A 5,606-nucleotide genomic window follows, 5' to 3' on the forward strand; every position below is an offset into this window, starting at 1 on the left:
ATTTTCCTTTTTCGTCTGTCCCAAATTATAATCCACTTTCCCATTAAGAAATGTAGTAATCTTTCAAATTGTCTAAAATACCCTTATTAAATATCTTGTTATTAATACATTATTATTAAATACTAACCCACTATATTGAATACATTGAGCTTTTCCAATACAAACCCATTAGTTGTAGCTGATATTAATTGGCACTCTTCGTGATTAGCATAAGGGTATTTTAGGAAATTATTAATCTAAATTTATGTTTCCAACCAAATTAATTACACTTTCTTAATCTGTGTGAAAAAAAAATCAAGACTAACAAGACGGGACGGAGGGAGTATCATTTATGTATTAACTCCACTTGCCACATAGTGGTGCTCTTGTCCTATATATTGTATAGATCGATAGATATTCTTAGTGTAAATATGTACACAAGAAATAAGATTTTGCGTCCCTTTTTTGAATTATCTCAATGGTAAATATGTATTTGAAGCACGTTAACAACATGTATCATCCTTGTGCAGGCAGGGGCCATGCTGATCTTCTTTGTATCGTTTCAATTTTATCGGATGTCTTCGAAGGGACTGAAGCACGTTAACAACAATTTATTTAACAAGATAATAGTTAATTATTTCAAAACATTTTTAAACTTGACAATGAAGGATATCATGGCACTTACCTAGAATGAGTTTAAAAATTTTAACTCGTTAAGCCCTTCAAAGATTCAATTCATCTGATCTTTCATAACAAAGAATTTTCAAAAAAAAAAAAAAAAAGAAAAAGATTCAATTCCTTCAATATTAACATAATTCGGTCAACTATTTAATTAGATGGAAGGTAAATTTTCGTTGTGATCCTTTGTGTAATGCAATAAAGAATTCCGTTTTGACCATGCTTAATCATTCGTATCATTTAAGAACATGTCAATTGCTTCAACCACCAAAAAAATCAAATTAAAGCAATTCAATATAAGAATTCGGTGGGGTGGTCAAATTTGTGTAGATGGTGTATCTTTATAGAAGCCTATATGTGTAAGGGCATTTAATCTCTCACTGATTATGATTTGTGACAGCTGTTAAACTTGGAATATCCATCATTTTTTTCCCTTTTTTTTTTTATCGATACAATAGCTTCCTATACTATGGGGAGGGGACGACCTGAAGAGATCCTGAGTTGATTCGGAGGGGACTGAACCACTATCGAACTAGACAGGTGCACTACGCACTCATCTAGATTTTTTAAGTAAGACCACATTTAGTTGTGACAAATTGGTGGGAGACAAGGTCTTGCCTCCCATCCCACCATGCCTTAATGCATTGGTGGTGTCCACCAATTCAAAGGCTGGTGGTTTTGGAATATCCATCGCGCCAGCATTAAGTTGTATAATAATTGAGTATAGTAACGGCTATATTTTACACAAAACAAGGAATTAATTAGATTTTGTCACATATATTAAATTTAATTAAAGTCTGAAATATTTCTAAACGTGAATAACAAAAGCTGGATTTTCAGAATCTACAGCATTTAAAAAATACATCTAATGCAAAGTCAATAAAAGTAAAGGTATCTGGCTACTTATACCTAGTACAAATGTAAGAGATTTACACCACTTAATAATTTTTTAAGAAGTGTAACAACGTTGGATCGGTCAGTTTCATCAGTAGATTTTGGTATGTTTGTTGAAGTTCAAGAAATTATATATCACAAAATAATTCACCAAACACATGACCTAACTCAATGGGTTATTTAAGAAAATTTTCTTCAACATATCAAATAAGAGTTAATCTTTTATATATTGACGATGTATGTACTGTTACAATTGGATACACGATATATATGTAAAATTTGGATTTCAAATGTAAAATCATATGTAGCTGAGTTCTGCTATATCTCAGGAGCAATTAACCAGTGTAAGTTGGATTACACCTAATCTCTAGATACAAATCCTTGTAATATCTTGAACAGTTAGGATAAATTGACGCTCACTGCTACCTGCTAAGCATGCATGCGTGATAGCAAAGCATGCTTGCTTTATGATAAGGGAGATTAGGTAACTTGTCATAAGCAAAAAAGCTGTGTGTGATCAATATATACTTTTCTACTCGATCTGTGGCAGTTGCTGGGGACATGATCAGCAGCATCCATTAATTCGGAATAACAAAACTGGCTGTGGACTAATCGTCCGACTCACGGCACCATTGAGTTGCAATCACCTCGTGTTGATCCAACGGTGATAGCAGCATTTTGTGCTGCCAAGGTGTATTAAAAGAATACAGTTACGCTTTTATTAATAGCAGCAATTCTTTTTCATTTAATGATAAAATTTTTTTTTTTGGATACGATAAATTTATTCTATATCTGAATCGTCATTGAACGAGTGGATTCAAGATGATCAATAGAGAATTTAAAGGAAATTGAATCGTCACCGTCTTTACACCTGATGATGAAATTTTCAGAAAATTTTGAATAAAAATGCAGGTCAAGCGATCCTTGACCTATATTCAAGAATAACTTTAAAACTCTGCCCGGTGGCTAGAGTAGTTGGCTAGAGTAGTTGGTTACATGGTGATAAATACTTGATCACGACAGTCAGCATCAAAGTGAAGTTGCAATTTCAAAATCTGCCAGGTGGATACTGAGGGTTGATTGTTAGCCTTTATGGTCAGTGCTATCCTTTCACTACTCGGGAGAAAGTAATTGGAATGCAATCACCTCATGTTGCCTAGGCGTAGTAAAATGCTTTGCATTGCCACGGAGTGGAAGAAAATAAAGTTGGATTTTCACTAACAATAATTGCTTTTGGTGTAATAGTTAATGCTTGATACTAAGGGCTTTGTTTGGATTTTTCAATTTTTGAAAAATAATTCATTTTGTATCATATAAGAACGAGTTTAGGACAAAAACGATTTTTAGATTTCAACCGCAAGAGTGGGGCTATTTTGAGAATATGAGAGTATTTGAAGTGTAATTGAAACATTGAGTACAAGTTATTATAACTTTAATTTCACTATAATTACTTATATAACCTTTCAGGTATTTAAGATTAGGGGCAGATTTGATATGTTACAATTTTTGGTGCCAAGTTGAGTATCAAGTACAAGTGAATTAAACTTGTGTTTTGATAGAATTACATAAAAGCTCTTTTAATCATTTATTATACTGACATCCAAGCCTTCCAATTTCTTGAAACCTTTCTCATCCGTTAAGGAATTAATTGGATATTTACATAATTGGATTTTAATTACAATTAATTAACTTAATTATTATCTGAACAATCATTATCATATTTATGCCCCCATGTTTAGTCGATACCCTTTATTCTTTTTCGGTTTCACCCCTTTGGTTTTATTATGATTATCAAATATTTGGTGGAATGCGTAGCTTTTCCTTTAAATTGAGGTGAGTTCTTTAAGTTTGTCTTCTTCGATTGTAGTTTTTTTTTTCTGATGATTGGTTTATTCAAAAACTCCATATAATTTGCTTTTTGATACTTCCAATTCCAAAAACTGACTAATTGTATTGTTTTCTTTAATAGATCCCAGAGATTCTGTCTCTGGTCAAAGTATAATTTGAGATAATGTTGTCACTTTCTAAAATAATCAGAAAAGTAATTTTATCATCTTCTCCTTCTCGGCCAAGGTATTATCTCTTTATTTAAGTCAAATAACCTTATTTCTCACGAACTTTCTCCTATTGTTCTTGACTCCAGGGATCTGTTGACTACATTCCAATAGTTATAGTTCAAGTAGTTATTTTTTCATGTAATATGATTTGGAATTCAGTTTGTGTTTATTTTAATTGGGAATTTTATAGTTGTAAAATTTATTAACTTAGAATTTTGTACTTCATTGAAACTAAAAAAGAAAATTAATCATGCTACATAGTACTAAGATGTCATTGCACTCTATTTGCTTTCCATGTTATGATTTCGTTATTGTATTCTACTGTTTATATAGTTTCAAATACAAAAAATTTACTTTTTATGCTATCTAAAACAATTTGTAGTGGAACTTGATGAGTTTAAATGCTTTAACTATAGTACCATTTTGATTGCATTGTATTAATTTATTTACTCATAATTGTATGTTGTATAATGATAAATAATATTTCTTGATTTGATTGAAGCAACTATTATCCATAGTTTAAACGAGTCAATTAAGTAGAGATGCTATATTGGATACTTATACAAGTAAACATTGGAAAATATCATTAAGCAGTTTCTACCTATAGTTTGCAATTCGAATTCGTATGAGGAATTTCTTCTGATTTTAGTTACCATTTTCTACAATTTCAAATTTAGAAAATATTATTTGCACCAATTTTTTATAATCAAGATAGTTTCAATTCAGATCTTTAACAATTATGCAGATTTGAACTTATTTATGAGATTATAAAAAAATGCCCCTAGCAAAAAACACCAAATCTGAATAGTTTCAACAAAACTTTGAAAAAGACCACTTAAGTTTTTTATTTATTTATCATTTTTGGGCACTATTATCTCTGTAAGAAACATGTGATTAAGTCGTATTATGCCCACCAAATTATATAAATAGTTAGCCAAAAATAAAATTATTTCAGATTAGATTGGACGCTAAGTGATTGATGGATAAACTTGACTTGATAATTCAGGTTGAGCTTAAGTCGAGAGAGAAATCAGAAGCATTGCTTGAGGGATCTTTCATGAACATATATAGATTCGAGAGATGAATGGTCCACTTGATACTTTAAAATGTTTTATCATCTTAGATAAATTTTAGAAGAGACATTTGGATACTTTTCAATTGCACTTCAAACATTCTTACATTTTCAAACTACCCTTATCTTTGCAGTTGAAATTCAAACATAACTTTTGATCACAATAGATTCTTATATAGTATAATGATAAGAATGTCTCATTGCACATTATTTTTATTGACACACTATGTAACTTATGATTTTTCTATTAAAATCACATGATAAAATCATCATACTTCAGTTTCTATACTACAAAATATTAAACAATAATTATTAATTATTTTGAATCACAAGCACCAAATTCCCGCGCGTTGCGCGGGTTGTCCCTCCCTAGTTTTTCATATAAAATACTACAGTAATACACAAACAAAAATAACTCCAAAAAATACCATATCCATACAATATATAAAAAATAATTCCAAAGATACAAAAAAATACACCATTATCCATCACTCTTCACCACCATGGCCACCGCCTTATCACCACAACCCCCACACCCACGATCCTCTCTCTCTCTCCTGCTTCTCTTTTTTTTCCTTCTCGTCTCTCTTCTTCTTCTTTCTCCTTTCTTCTTTTCCTTTCCTCGCACCTTAATTTCCTTTCCCTCCATTGACAGCAACCTTCTTAGTCACGATCTAATCTAATCGCGACTAGAAGCTGTGGCCAAGACTAGAGGTGGCAATGGGGCGGGGGACACCTCCCCCAACCCCCGCCCCGTTGTATTTTAATTCACTCCGCCCCGTTCCCTGCCCTCGGCTTCCCCCGCCCCGTCCCCGTCCCGCCCCACTTCCCCCGTGGGGTTAAAAAAAATTTATTAAATAAATTCATTATAATTAAATTTGAGCAAATAATCAAGTATTAAAATATCAATACATCACCAAATTATT

The 5,606-nt window shown here is 32.0% G+C and overlaps 1 non-coding gene across 1 annotated transcript; it reads right to left on the minus strand.

Annotated features, from left to right (window-relative positions):
* Nucleotides 1–462: 462 nt before the first annotated feature.
* Nucleotides 463–570, minus strand: LOC113691203 (U6 spliceosomal RNA). Its single transcript, XR_003448615.1, has one exon. It is a non-coding gene; the product is annotated as a U6 spliceosomal RNA (small nuclear RNA).
* Nucleotides 571–5,606: the final 5,036 nt, after the last annotated feature.

This window comes from Coffea arabica, chromosome 5c (assembly GCF_036785885.1).
Source record: "Coffea arabica cultivar ET-39 chromosome 5c, Coffea Arabica ET-39 HiFi, whole genome shotgun sequence".
Taxonomy (NCBI): domain Eukaryota; kingdom Viridiplantae; phylum Streptophyta; class Magnoliopsida; order Gentianales; family Rubiaceae; genus Coffea; species Coffea arabica.